General features: G+C 44.1%; 1 protein-coding gene and 1 non-coding gene across 2 annotated transcripts in view; one reads left to right on the forward strand and one right to left on the reverse strand.

Annotated features, from left to right (window-relative positions):
- Positions 1-14715, forward strand: part of LOC126245881 (uncharacterized) — a 695521-nt gene that overhangs the window by 566643 nt on the left and 114163 nt on the right. The window lies entirely within an intron of this gene.
- On the reverse strand, positions 7-78 carry Trnap-ugg (transfer RNA proline (anticodon UGG)). The gene has a single exon. It is a non-coding gene; the product is annotated as a tRNA-Pro (tRNA).

Below are 14715 nucleotides of genomic sequence, written 5' to 3' on the forward strand. Positions count from 1 at the left end.
ATGGAAGGGCTCAGCCGGGATTTGAACCCGGGACCTCCTGCACCCAAAGCAGGAATCATACCCCTAGACCACTGAGCCAGTTATGAAAGACGTTTCTCGTCTTCACAGTCGACAAACAGATTCCAGCGTCTCGCGTGCTGATGTGTGAGTCACGAAGCTTTGTGGCGTCTCTCGCAGGGAGTTGGTGCCACGCTAGAATACGCTTTTGGAGAACACTCCTTTTCAACGCACTAAAGAAGCAAAGTTAAAGTTGTTTTGCTAAATCAACACCACGTCGTCCTACGTATCCTGGATAGCTAAATTATGAAGTAGTTAGTGAAATTTTTTAAAGTGCTCTTACCGACGCCTTTCACTCAACCAATTCTACGGGCTTAACGTCTTTACTTAAATGTCTGGGATGTACAGCTTCTGACTGCGGTTGAACCTCTCACTAACGTGCCTACCTATGATTCGAACATGCGACCGTAGCGGTCGCGCGGTTCCACATTGCCGGCCGCGGTGGTCTAGCGGTTCTAGGCGCTGCAGTCCGGAACCGCGCGACTGCTACGGTCGCAGGTTCGAATCCTGCCTCGGGCATGGATGTGTGTGATGTCCTTAGGTTAGTTAGGTTTAAGTAGTTCTAAGTTCTAGGGGACTGATGACCACAGATGTTAAGTCCCATAGTGCTCAGAGCCATTTGAACCATTTTTTTGGTTCCAGACTGAAGCGCCTAGAACCGCTTGGCCACACCGGCCGGCTGATATCCTCAGACGAAGTGGTAGCACAGTGGTTAGCATCACGGCCTCTTAATGGTGCACCCCGTGATCGAAACTTTATTATTATTTCTATTTATTTTACTTTATTTGTATTGTTTTCATTTATCTACACATGTCTGTAGTAGGTTAATACTAGAATGTTTCGTATCAAATTAGGGGATACAAGGGCGTTATATTAATTTTAAAATTACGATCGGATTTCTCGAAAAGGGTCATACATTTATTAAATAATATATGTTCAAAATGTTCAAATCTGTGTGAATTCCTATAGGACCGAACTGCCGAGGTCATCGGTCCCTAGACTTACACACTATTTTAACTAACTTATGCTAAGAACAACACACACACACACACACACACACACACACACACACACACGCACACACACGCCCGAGCGGGGACTCGAACCTCCGGCGGGAGAGGCCGCGCAGTCCGTGACATGACGCCTCAAACGGTGCAGCCACTCCGCGTGGCAATAATATATGTGTGTATGGTATGTTGAGGTCTTCGACCATAGATACTAGTAGACTGGCCTTGCTGTGCAGAAGCTATAGGGCTGGTGTGGCTCCAACATAAACCACGTGACTGTTGGCAAAACGTGGCGGGATTTCAAATCAGCGGTCTGCCATCCTATGTTTGTATCATATTTTCCCCATATTTCTCAATTGACTGCCAAACGCTCCCAACAAAAAATACTTTTTTATTTGCGAAAAATTATGCCAGAACTACATTTGACCTGGATTTGTTTACAGTGCCCAATATACCGGAAACTTTTGTTTTTCGGGTGTTCGTTTCCATATCGCATACCGTCACTGTAAACAAAACAAAAATGCATGTTTTGAGGTATAATTTATGGGCGAAGCATATCCGAAATGGCACTTAACGTAACGTGCTGCAGTTCTATTCTGATACAATATTTTACTAACTCGCAGTTATCACACACATTCTAACAACATTCAGACTTACAGGCATTGGAAGCACAGATTTCAGAAGACGAGGCATCATCTAACGATCGCCTTCTAGTGTGTGATTTACGGAGCTTAGGCCTCTTCGATTTCATATGCTTCGGAAAATCAAAAAGTGTCGGGATAGCGTCACTACTTAGCCAATTCCCTCCAGTCTTATCCCTATAAAAACATCAGGTTTAAAAATGACAGACACTGTAAATATAAATTATAAATATACATTGTAAGTAATAACTAACCTATCAAAACACGTCTCCTTGAAGTGCTTCGAGCAAAGGCGCGTATGTGCAGATGGCTTAAAGTTTTTCCGTTTCAGGGCCTGTAACCAAAGCTGCATTCGGTTTTCATCCTTAGGGAACGTATGAGTAGGAACGAGAAACAGTTATACTTACTTCTGTAACCGAATTATCACAGATACTTTCCAAAATGTAATATGAGTCTGACTTTACAGGCATCACTTTCAACACTTTAATTTACATGATACTCTATTTCAAATGTAAGAAAAATATAAAAGTCACTTCCGCAGATTTCAATAAACGCATCTGCACTATCATAGAAACACTTACATGTGAAATGTAATGCCATTTCCTCCGACAAAACGCTGAGTACAGCCATAAGCGCAACACGAAACAACCATGTTTTGCCAACATTCACGTGACTTCAGCCCAGAGATGTTGGAGCCACGAAAATGACGTCAGGACCAGTCTATTATATTTATGGTCGAAGGTTGATGGGTTATATTTCATTCTCATAACAATTGTTGTCTTAATTCTTATATTTTATTCATATGTCTACTCTTCAGGAATATTTGGTGCTTTCCCTTGGGCGACACCGATATTAAAAACATTCGGAACGTGGATATTTCGAACACCACCACTATCGCGCGAGGCAGGTTTCACACAGTGATATTTTTTCGCGTTAAGTCTCACTTGGGAAAGAAACATCGTTAACACTGTTGAATATTTCGCGCGTTAGCAATAATTTCGCGGCAAACACTGCATAACGGATCACTTTTCCGAAAACTGGCGCTTGCAACTGATTATAAATCAACATACACTACAGCAATTTCACCGAAAACGATTTCAAATAATTTTATCATATTTTTAAATTAATTCATTTCACATACAATTAGTAGACGAATAAAGGCAAGGTTATATCAATATATAATGGAAAACGCTTGTGTAGTAATCGTCTACACACACTGGTGTACAAATGAAAATTGGTGTACAAATAAAAGTAATAATCGGGTATTGGACACGGGCGCAAAATTAAGAAGCTACTACCCTAACTGTTGTGCCACCACTTTATCTGAGGCTATCAAGCGGTGAAAGGCATATAAAGTAATTAGAAAACTGTGAACTAGAGTAACTACGGATCAATCTAGACAGGTGTCGCTTATTTTGACTTCTCTTCCACTCAGAAAAGTTCCTCGGAAACCGGGTGATGGCATTTGCCGTGTTCTCGTCAGTTGGCCTTTCGTTATTCAGAAACGGCCCTTATCACGCAACAGCTTCCAAAAAATGCTGATTAAGTACAAAACTCATCAATATTTTTATGATATTACTCTGTCGACAGTAAAGGTTTTTTTTCTCCTTCAATGCCACCCTACCTCTGTTATTTTCAAATGTTCTTCGCACTTGTGTAGTGTACCATGTGGAAGCCTTATCCTGAAAGTCTAGTCTACAAAATAGGCTTTCATGTAAATCTGTGTTTCTGAACTGTGGTTTTAATTTCGTTCAATCTCCAATGGCGTCTTCATCAACGCCAATTTATTAGACGTCTTCATTAACTTATGTTAGACAGTTGTTGAATTTATTAACCGATAATATTAGCTTTATAATTTTCTTTGTGGGCCTCTTGTTGCTCATTCTACAGGTCGGAACAGTCTAAAAGGATTGCAGGAGTGTTTGACGGTACGTTCTGATAAATATTTGTTAAGAAAAAAAAATTCGATACGTTACGCCGTTTTCGATTTAATTAGCACTGACGTTAGCCAATCAGGCCGTTGCGCACGCCAATTCAAGCACTTGCACGTGCTAAAATAGGGCAATACATAGACATCCGTGGGTCCGTGAGACCTCATTATAGTTAAAATGTGCCTTTTTTCACAAGTGAGAAATTTAACGTAGGTGAGCAAAGGCTATGTTTGTTCTGTTTCAGGAAACGAAACGAACAGGTTTGGCGACATTGTCTCTGGCAGGCTCCTTGAATTTGTGCGCGCAACGACCTGATTGGCTAACTTCAATGATAATTAGATCGGAAACAGCACAAGTTATCGAATTCTTTTCTCAACAATGATTTCTCAGGACAACCTGCCATGCAACATCCTTACAATTTTTTCAGGCTGTTTTTGACCACCCTGTATATAGGTGGCCGCAAAACCGTAGAACAATCATTGATGATGTCTTGCATTTTGTATGTAATTCAGTAGTCCTCGCATGAATTCTTTTTCATCTAAATTCCATTTCGCACTAAGTAATATGATTTTTTTGCCAATTTTACTTTTTGTTTTTCAATTAGTTTTAATTGGGATCTACTAGCAATTATCACGGTTTAAGAAACGAAAAGAATTTATGTTTTAACAAATGTGTTACCATGTCGAAATTTTCTATTTTGTGATACAATTTTTTTTTCAGGTGAGTTTGTATGCTTTTAACAGCCTTGCACTTCTTTCTGTTGCGTAGCCAACAGTTTACTGATGCTTCTGTATTTGTCCTTTTATTAGTTTGGTCAATTTGCGCCATAAAGGCTAACGAGAACAAAACCTCATGTCACAGCAGCGGACAGCAGATACAAACGGAATATATTTCTTAGGAATTGCGCCAAGAAGAATCGAATTTCATAAGCAGACATACGCTGAGGAGACAAAAAATCATGGGATACCTCCTAATAGCGTATCGGACCTCTTATTGCCCGGCGCAGTGCAGTAGCTCGACATGGCATGGACTCAACAAATCGTAGCCGGACACAACCACTGCCGGCCGCTGTGGCCGAGCGGTTAAACTGAGTAAAGGAATCAACGATCAACTTGAACGGATGGCCTATGACGTCCGCATAGACCAAACGCAACGAAAATTACAGAACAAAATAAAAAAATAAAAAGGTGGATGACACATTTGCTTATTTAGCAGGAAATGCGGGTTCAGTCAGAGGGTCAGGTGCCCTCTGTAATAAAAGAACTGAGTTAACGTATCAACAACGAACTGAAACGGGTGTCTAGCGACGCCCGCACCGAGCAGATGCAATGAACGAAAACGAACAAAATGTTTTAAAAAGTAATGAGTTTCCTTTAATTAAAAAAAGCGGTTGAAGGCGCTTCAGTCTGGAATCGTGCGACCGCTACGGTCGTAGATTCGAATCCTGCCTCGGGCATGGGTGTGAGTGATGTCCTTAGGTTAGTTAGGTTTAAGTAGTTCTAAGTTCTAGGGGACTGATGACCTCAGATGTTAAGCCCCATAGTGCTCAGAACCATTTGAACCATTTTTTGAACACAACCATTTCCAGTCAATGATCGGTTAATTTGGACCAGAGGACCCAGTCCAATCCATGTAAACACAGTGCGCACCATTAAGGAGCCACCAAAAGCTCGCACAATGCCTTATTGATACCTTAGGTCCATGACTTCGTGGGGTAGGTGCCAAACTCTAACCCTAACATAGCTCTTCTTACAAACTGCAATCAGGACTCATCTGATGAGGCCACAGTTTTGCAGTCGACTAGAGTACAACCGACATCGTCACGAGCCGCGGCGAGGCACTGCAGGCGATGTAATACTGTTACCAAAGGCACTCCTGGTAGCTGAATGGTCAGCGCAACGGAATGTTATATCTAACGGCCCGGCTTCGATTCCCGGTTGGGTCGGAGATTCTCTCCGCTCAGGGACTGGGTGTTGTGTTGTCCTTTCATCGTTTCATCTCCATCGACACGCAAGTCGCCGAAGTGGCGTCAACTAGAAAGACTTGCACCAGGCGAACGGTCTACCCGACGGGAGGCCCTAGCCACACGCCATTTACATTTATTTATCAAAGGCACTTGCATCGATCGTCTGCTGCCATAGTCCATTAACGCCAAATTTCGCCGCAGTGTCCTAAAGGATACGTTCGCCGTACGTCCCTCTTTGATTTTTACGGTTATTTCACGCAGTGTTGCTTGTCTGTAGCACTGACAACTCTATGCAAAGGGCGCTGCTCTCGGTCGTTAAGTGAGGGCTGTCGGCCACTGTCTTCGTGGTGTGAGAAAATGTATGAAATGTGGTACTCTCGACACGCTCTTGACACTGTGGAACTCTGATTATTAAACTCCCTAACGATTTTGAAAATGGAATGCCCCATGTGTCTAGCTCCAACTACCATTCCACATGCAAAGTCTTTTAATTCACGTCATGCGCCCATAATAACGTGAGACACCGTTTCACATGAATCACCTGAGTACAAATAACAGCTCCGCCAATGCACTCTCCATTTCTACCTCGCGTACCCGTTCGCACCACCATCTGTATATGTGCATATCGCTATCTAATGACTTATCACGTCGGTGTGTAGAAGAGGAAAAAGTGACAGAGACGTGATGAGAAAGTTACAAGTACGTAGTCACCGCGGTCGTACTCTGACAGCCCTGTCTCACGGTGGGGTCGTAAGGTAGTAAAGAACAGCCTTCCAGAGTAACGGAAAGAGTAATGAAACCAGTGGAGCGAGGAGCGCCGTGGACCAGGCGGATCACAAGGAGCGGGAGCAGCGGCGACTGCGGCTGCGCCTGCGCCTGGAACTACTGAAAAGGGCAGCGCTGACAAGCGGCGCGGGAGGTCGGGGCCCCCTGATCGTGACCCGGCGGGTTCCACGCCACGCCAAGCCACAGATGCCTATCGGCGCCGTGCAGCCGCTACCGAGCCGTCCATCAGATAGCGCGCCCCAGCCCCAGGGCCGGCAGTTGTTCTCTCTCCCCCCCCTCCCCTCCACTCCCCCTTTCCCTCCTTTTACATCTCCTTCGCGAGCAGTTTCGCTCTGATGCGCTGCCTCGCTACCGGATTAGCCCACCCGCGGCGTCTCGGGCAGCCGCTGTCGTTACCTCAACGAGGCGACCGGGGCACCTATCACTTAGACAAAAAAGTATATCGAAACTAACTTCACATGTCTACGTCCATATGTATAATAAAAATAGATGTATGTATGAATGTACTATTAAAAAGCATAACACTTCCTAATGTTCTGCAAAATTATACCAGGTGATCAAAAAGTCAGTATAAATTTGAAAACTGAATAAATCACGGAAAAATGTAGATAGAGAGGTATAAATTGACACACATGCTTGGAATGACATGGGGTTTTATTAGAACCAAAAAAATACAAAAGTTCAAAAAATGTCCGACAGATGGCGCTTCATCTGATCAGAATAGCAATAATTAGCATAACAAAGTAAGAAAAAGCAAAGATGATGTTCTTTACAGGAAATGCTCAATATGTCCACCATCATTCCTCAACAATACCTGTAGTCGAGGAATAACGTTGTGAACAATACTGTAAAGCACGTCCGGAATTATGATGAGGCATTGGCGTCGGATGTTGTCTTTCAGCATCCCTAGAGATGTCGGTCGATCACGATACACTTGCGACTTCAGGTAACCCCAAAGCCAATAATCGCACGGACTGAGGTCTGGGGACCTGGGAGGCCAAGCATGACGAAAGTGGCGGCTGAGCACACGATCATCGCCAAACGACGCGCGCAAGAGATCTTTCACACGTCTAGCATAATGGGGTGGAGCGCCATCCTAATAAAACCCCATGTCATTCCAAGTATGTGCGTCAATTTTTACCTCTATCTACATTATTCCGTGGTTTATTAAGTTTTCAAAATTATACTGACTTTTTGATCACCCGGTATTTATTTGGTGACTAACCGGCTTTGGATTTCTCAGGCCGTCTTAAGGGTAGTTATCGCCTGAAGATGGCCAGAGAAGCCGGATGCCGGTTCGTCACAAAATAAATATAATTTTGGAGAAATTCAGAAAGGTCATTTGTAATATTATTATAATGTTATGCCAAGCACCGACGGAGAATTCAGTAAATGTTACGTCTGTGTGTGTTTGTATATGTGCGTTCGCCTTGTCACGGTCCATGCGGCTCCCCCCGTTGCAGGTTCGAGTCCTCCCTGGGGCATGGGTGTGTGTTGTCCAAGCGTAAGTTAGTTTAAGTTAGATTAAGTAGTGTGTAAGCTTAGAGACCGATGACCTCAGCAGTTTAATCCCTGCGAAACTTGCAGAACTTGCACTCCTGGAAGAAAGGATATTGCCCGCATCTCGTGGTCGTGCGGTAGCGTTCTCGCTTCCCACGCCCGGGTTCCCGGGTTCGATTCCCGGCGGGGTCAGGGATTTTCTCTGCCTCGTGATGGCTGGGTGTTGTGTGCTGTCCTTAGGTTAGTTAGGTTTAAGTAATTCTAAGTTCTAGGGGACTTATGACCACAGCAGTTGAGTCCCATAGTGCTCAGAGCCATTTTTTTTTTTTTTGAAAGGATATTGCGGACACATGGTTTGGAAGGTAGAAGACGAGGTACTGGCAGAAGTAAAGCTGTGAGGACTGGGCGTGAGTCGTGCTTGGGTAGCTCAGTTGGTAGAGCACCTCCCCGCGAAAGGCAGAGGTCCCGATTTCGAGTCTCGGTCCGGCACATGGTTGTAATATGCCAGGAAATTTCCAGGGAAAGGGAGAGAGCCGCAGGAAAGTGCGTAAGTAAGTTGCAGGACAAGCAGGGGAAGATGCTTACGACTAAAACGGAATTAACAAAACACATCGAAAACTATTTCCGAGACATGTTCCGTCGAGAAGCGACAGACGACGCGGCAACTGCTGAAATTCTGCAGCAGACGAGGAGCGTGCTGACAGACGCAGACAGGGCGTTGCTGACAGAAAATGTCGAAGAGGACGACATCAAAGAAACGATGAAGACTAGCCCCAGAGGCAGAGCACCGGGCGTCGACGGTATCAAAAAAATGGTTCAAATGGCTCTGAGCACTATGGGACTCAACTGCTGAGGTCATTAGTCCCCTAGAACTTAGAACTAGTTAAACCTAACTAACCTAAGGACATCACACACATCCATGCCCGAGGCAGGATTCGAACCTGCGACCGTAGCGGTCTCGCGGTTCCAGACTGCAGCGCCAGAACCCGACGGTATCCCGCTCGAGTTCTACCTCGCGTACTGGGACGTACCAGGAGTACAGTTCACGGAGATGGTGAACGAGATACTCAATGGGGCGGAAATTCCGCCTGGACTGAGCGAAGGCACCATAACCCTCATCCCTAAGAAGAAAGCTGCCCGCCGCATTGAAGAGTTTCGGCCGGTTACGCTCCTCAACGCCTACTATAAAATATTAGCGAAATGCATCGCAAATAACCTGAAATCGGAGATGAGGAAAGTCATCAGTCCGTGGCAAACATGTGCGGTACCAGGGAAAAATACATCTGACGCCATATGCACCTACAGGGACATAATAGCACAGGCAACCACCACCAGAAGCGCAGGTGTCATAATTTCGGTGGACTTCAACAAGGCTTTCGACAGGATCGATCACAGATACCTCGTAGAGACCCTAAAGAGAGTTGGGTTTGGGCAAAAATGTATCACAATCATACAGAAGATACTAAGTACTGCCAGATCGACAGTAACAGTCAATAGTCGCAAAACAAAACAGATAAAACAGGACAGATCCGTGAGGCAAGGCTGTCCATTGTCAATGGCTCTCTTCGCTATAGCACTGGACCCGCTGCTGCGGAAACTCACAAACGACATCAGAGGATTCTCCGTAGGAGACAAAGCAATAGCATGTATAGCCCCCGCTGACGACCTAGGCATCGTTATTCAAGAAGATATTGGGCGAGTAGAAACCATCATGAATACACTGCAAAAAGCGTCAGACGCCCAAACAAACCCGAGAAAAACAGTACTACTGCCGATAGGGAATCAACGACTCAAACCAGACAAGGAGTGGTACAAAATAGCAGAAAGCCATAAAGTCCTTGGAATATTTATACAGTCTTGTCCACTTGAGAATGGTTGCATACAAGTGGAGAGACGTGCTACACACCATAAGAGGTCTCCCCATACAGCACGCGATCCGGAAACTAGCAATACACCAGAAAATAGACTTGGTAAACACGACGATCCTGTCGAAAGCATGGTACCTGGCGCAAATCTTAAGCATCCCGACAGAAATTTCGCGAGCACTTACGAGCGCAGTGTACTACCTGCTGTGGCATCGAAATATATTCAAAGTGGTGCAAGCAACGTGCTCACTGCCAACAAAAGAAGGGGGACTAGGTCTAGTTGATGTAAAGACCAAATGTGCAGCGCACCTATTAAAACGAACTCTCGCCATCCAGGACAAAAACCCTGACAGCTTCACAGCCACGGTGATTGTAAGATATAAGCCCGCATCAGAAGAAGCGTCAGTCGACACAAGACACATCCTCTTCAGAATGCGACACGTCAGCCTGCACTATAAACAAAAGTTACGCTATGAACACCGTGGCGAACCCTGGCCATAGAACAGCCAAGAGAATATACTGGGCCCTCAGGGGGAAACTGGCGGAAAACAAAATTGAAAACAAACTTCCGCAGTACAATTGGAAACAAATATGGGAAAATGTCTCGGAAAACGTGTTGCCTAAAGATGCAAAGGAGACATGGTGCAAAATAGTTAACAGAACGGTAGCAACCAACCAAAGACTGGCGGAGAAAAAACTCGTAGCAAGTGACAAGTGCGACGTATGTGCCATGACCGACACCGTCGAGCACCGTTTCACCTGCGGGAATGCCACCAACATATGGGAAGTGTGCCAGCAGATGGTGGCCCACATCGACAGAACGGCGCCGGGAAGCATCACAGTGGTAGCAATCACCGCCCCAGACTGCAACCCATTTCCACGACCCAAGCGACTGGCGACTCTCTGGATCCTCGCCATGACGGTACACGCCATCGTAGCGATGAAGCAGACCGACCATCTGGCCTTCCTGATGGACCTATGGAAGGAAAACAAGACGGCCCAGCAGCACAGACGCTACCGCGAGAACTTCACAACTTCCTGCAAATTCCACTGCAGACAGCAATCGGCAGAGTCCTCCCCAGCCTGAGACCCTCAGCACCGCCTCCAGCCACCTCACCACAAGAAGAAAGTGTGCAGTGAAAGTGAATAAGTGTACCATAAAAGAGACAGTGTTTCTCCTCTCGCCTCAAATAGTCAAGTATAGTTTCTAAAGTGTTTATTTTCAGTGAAATCAGTGTTACAAAGTGCGTTCCACTAAAGCTCTGTCATGCTTACATCCAAATCAGAGTCAAAAGTACGTCCAATAGTACTGCCAGTGCTTCTAAACGTGTGTTTGTGCCAAAAAAGACAACAGATGTTTCGGTTATGCGGTGTTGCATGGCATCCAGATTTACATTATTTGTACTACATTGTTTAGGATACAAGCATTACTTAGTGAAAACCACGAACTACTCATAAAAAAATGAAGGTTTTCCATTACCATGTGCTTTATAAAATTTATACTCTCCTCTCTGCTTCTCTTATATAGTATGAAATTTTTGCTTTCTTCTTCAATTGACCTTTAGTTTGTAGCATATGTAAAAATTTCTCCCACTTCTGCTCCATCTGTCATGCTGATGTTTTCTCTCATACTGTCCCACCTAACAATGCTGACTAGAGGAAGATATGAAACCAGCATGCAGATCGTCGTGCCTGTAGCACCACAAAGTGCATCACGTATACGAATCTGAACTCAATAAATTTGTTGACGATAGATATAAAGTATTATGCCTGTTCTGCAATGGTTTACCCATTAAAAATGACGACAATTGGCCATGGAAGAACAATAAGAGAAAAATGCAAAAGGAAAGAATATACAAACGAAAACCTATAAAAAAACGATAGTAATGTTAACCAACTGTAGGAATATAATATTTTAATAGAAAGAAATGTTTTAAAATGTATCGTTACAAATTTAAATATATATGGTTACAAAAAAAATATCAGTGCACACTCCGCTGCAGAGTGAAAATCTCAGTCAAGTGCTACAATATTTCGAACAACATAAGTGCGTGAAAGGAGTTTTTTTTCCAATTATCAAATTACATAAGTCACGATTACGTGGTAACATGAGTGCCGGAGGTGCTTCCGATATGTTTTGGGGTTTTTCCGTACCTTGACTTGGATTCATTCAGGTTACCATGAAAATCAACCTGGATGTTTATTTCAACATTCTCGGTGATGAAGTGTTGGCTTTTCTCCTACAAGTACGCTTTGGACATTATAGTCTTTCTAGATGAAAATAGCCGTTCACTGGGTTGCACACATGATTTGATGAGCACTCAGGCCTGCCAAACCACAAGGTCTTAATCCTAAAGGAAATGGCCAGGCTGTTTGGATCAGTGGGTGAAAGGTAAGAGGTGAAATCTCCATAGTTTGGTAGAGCTAAGACTTACCAGTGAGTAGCTCTCCTGGATGTGGCACACATGAAGAAACTGGCCGGCCGAAGTGGACGAGCGGTTCTAGGCGCTTCAGTCTGGAACCGCGCGACCGCAACGGTCGCAGGTTCGAATCCTGCCGCGGGCATGGATGTGTGTGATGTCCATAGGTTAGTTAGGTTTAAGTAGTTCTAAGTTCTAGGGGACTGATGACCTCAGCAGTTAAGTCCCATAGTGCTCAGAGCCATTTTGAATCTTGAAGAAACTTGTGGACTCCCTTCCCCGTCGAACTGACACAATAATCAAAGTTAGAGACGATGTTACACGATATTAACGTAACCTCTCCTGGGGACGAATAATTATTTGTCTGGTATCCAGATTTCCAAACTCGTTGTGGCCTTTACTTTGCTATTAGTTAAGCAGGAATATTTCATTACAGATTCACTAAAGAGACAGCCTACATTACACTTGTCCGTCCTCTGCTGGAATATTGCTGCACGGTATGGGATCCTTACCAGGTAGGACTGACGGAGGACATCGAAAAAGTGCAGAGAAGAGCGGCTCGTTTCGTGTTATCGTGCAATAGGGGTGAGAGTGTCACTGATATGATACGCGAGTTGGGGTGGCAGTCACTGAAACAAAGAAGGGTTTCTTTGCGGCGAGATATATTTACGAAATTTCAATCACCAACTTTCTCTTCCGAATGCGTAAATATTTTGTTGACACCCACCTACGTAGGGAGAAATGATCATCATAATAAAATAAGATAAATCAGAGCTCGAACGGAAAGATTTAGGTGTTTCTTTTTCCCACGCGCCATTCGAGAGTGGAATGGTAGAGAAGTAGTATGAAAATGGTTCGATGAACCCTCTGCCAGGCACTTAAGTGTGAATTGCATAGTAACCATGTAGATGTGAATGTAGAAAAGAAATACAAATGTAGGCGTATTGTGCATCACTTAATTTTATTGTATGTTATTTAAATAGCCTGTATTATGCAAATCTTACCTTCATTGACACGTCGATATTATGGAGCTCATGCAGGAAAACTCAACCAAAGTTCAGTATCTTTTAGAAAACAGATCCAGAATGTAATCAACCACTGGCGTCCCAATGTCAGACGCGTTTTCCCGCGTACGCCATCTTTGGTAATACAGCGTGGAAGAACCTGTTCGCAAACAAATTATATTTTATTGACTCTAAAAGTCAAATATCGAGTGAAATAGCCGTTAAGAAACGGCCTATAATGCCGAACTCTCGACGACGTCGTAAATTTGGCAGTAAATATCTAGATGTTACAACTCAAGAGGACTGCTTCAGATTCGGACTGCTAATGCAACGGTACGAGTGCGCTAGCTCTGCCCACTTACTTGCGCTCAGTGCGTTTAGGTGAAAGCTCGGTACTTCGAACAGTAACCGGCCGTAACTGTCCACTCAGCAGACCGTCATTAGCACCGAAACAAGTTGTAAATTTCTATTTCTGCATTAAATGTTCAGAAAAGGATTGCGGACACGAAAGCGGTGTTTTATGAACGATTTCGAAACTGCAGACGACAGTACGCTACTTACAATGGTACAGACGGAAGAAACAAAAATCAGTACTGAGTATCCATGACATATTCGCATTTGCTTTAGTGTCTTTCACAAGCAATGGTCAAAAACTGTTTCTTTTCAGACATTAACCGTGTAGCCAATATCGAACGTGAATTTTTTTTTTGCATAGGTTACAGCGCTGTAGCTGAAAAGGTAGTGAATAGTTTCTGCTGGATTCTCGGACGAATCAATCTGGAATGGAAATAACGCTTTAGTTCGTACCAAGGATTATTCAAGGCGTTCGATACAGTTTCGCAACAAAGTAAGAGCATATGAACTATCAGACCAATTGTGTGATTGGATTGAAGAGTTCCTAGATAACAGAACGCAGCATGTCATTCTCAATGGAGAGAAGTCTTCCGAAGTAAGAGTGATTTCAGGTGTGCCGCAGGGGAGTGTCATAGGACCGTTTCTATTCACAATATACGTAAATGACCTTGTGGATGACATCGGAAGTTCACCGAGGCTTTTTGCAGATGATGCTGTGGTGTATCGAGAGGTTGTAACAATGGAAAATTGTACTGAAATGCAGGAGGATCTGCAGCGTATTGACGCATGGTGCAGTGAATGGCAATTGAATCTCAATGTAGACAAGTGTAATGTGCTGCGAATACATAGAAAGGTAGCTCCCTTATCATTTAGCTACAACATAGCAGGTCAGCAACTGGAAGCAGTTAATTCCATAAATTATCTGGGAGTACGCATTAGGAGTGATTTAAAATGGAATGATCATATAAAGTTGATCGTCGGTAAAGCAGATACCAGAATGAGATTCATTGGAAGAATGCTAAAGAAATGCAATCCGAAAACAAAGGAAGTAGGTTACAGTACGCTTGTTCGCCCACTGCTTGAATACTGCTCAGCAGTGTGGGATCCGTACCAGATAGGGTTGATAGAAGAGATAGAGAAGATCCAACGGAGAGCAGCGCGCTTCGTTACAGGATCATTTAGTA

Source organism: Schistocerca nitens, chromosome 1, assembly GCF_023898315.1.
Source record: "Schistocerca nitens isolate TAMUIC-IGC-003100 chromosome 1, iqSchNite1.1, whole genome shotgun sequence".
Lineage (NCBI taxonomy): Eukaryota > Metazoa > Arthropoda > Insecta > Orthoptera > Acrididae > Schistocerca > Schistocerca nitens.